General features: G+C 38.6%; 1 pseudogene; it reads left to right on the top strand.

The window, feature by feature from the left end:
* Positions 1-560: 560 nt before the first annotated feature.
* On the top strand, positions 561-655 carry LOC130023876 (uncharacterized; annotated as a pseudogene).
* Positions 656-855: the final 200 nt, after the last annotated feature.

Consider the following 855-nt stretch of genomic DNA (forward strand, 5'->3'; position numbering starts at 1 on the left):
CTGTTAAAAATAAATATTACTATGAGATTTTTATTGTGTTACATGGGCAATACTCATGTAACATGATTTTTGGAATATCTTTATTGTATTCATTTAATGTGTTTCTTTGTGCATGTATGATTTTAAAATGAAGGGCTGCATAACTTAACCAGTCATGTTACTTTTCAAATGTGTGAGATATCAAAACACTCACTGTCAGTGTTTCAATAGCTCCTTCAACAAACTTCCCTAGGGCTTGCTTCATTCAACACCTAAGTTGTGACTCAGTCCCTCCATTATTCTAATAGCAGAGTGATGCTGAGAAAACTGCAGAGCCTTTAGGATACTTTTGTCACGCTTACGGTCAAATTAATTACAGTTGGTTATTTTCCCAATTAAACTTAAAGGTAAAGGTAAAGGTAAAGGCCCTCCCGTTGATCGTCGATTTGCTCGAGCGGGCCCAGTAACGTCTCCATTGGAGACTTTATTGTTACTGTGTCTGGCATATCGAATACTCTCGGTAGCTTGCCAGGCTCTCCGAGAGGGGCAGAGGAATCGAACTTGGGTCGGCCATGTTGGCCGCTTGTAAGGGCAGCACATATACTAAAATTGGAACGATACAGAGAAGATTAGCATGGCCCAATTAAACTTACAGCTAAATATTCTGAATATCTCTCATTTATGTAAATTTGGTAAAATATAGGTATATAAATATGATGGATATAGGTAGATATGATAACATACTTTTTAACATAAAGCTATTGGTGTCAGAGAGATAATGAGGCCTACATATAAGACATTTGTCGTTCACAAGGAGAACCCAGGTTCCATCCTTCATAGCCAATGTGGTCCCTGAAGCATGCCAGGGGTGATCCC

The sequence above is a fragment of the Sorex fumeus genome, unplaced genomic scaffold (genome assembly GCF_029834395.1).
Source record: "Sorex fumeus unplaced genomic scaffold, SorFum_2.1 ptg000024l, whole genome shotgun sequence".
NCBI classification, from domain to species: Eukaryota; Metazoa; Chordata; class Mammalia; order Eulipotyphla; family Soricidae; genus Sorex; species Sorex fumeus.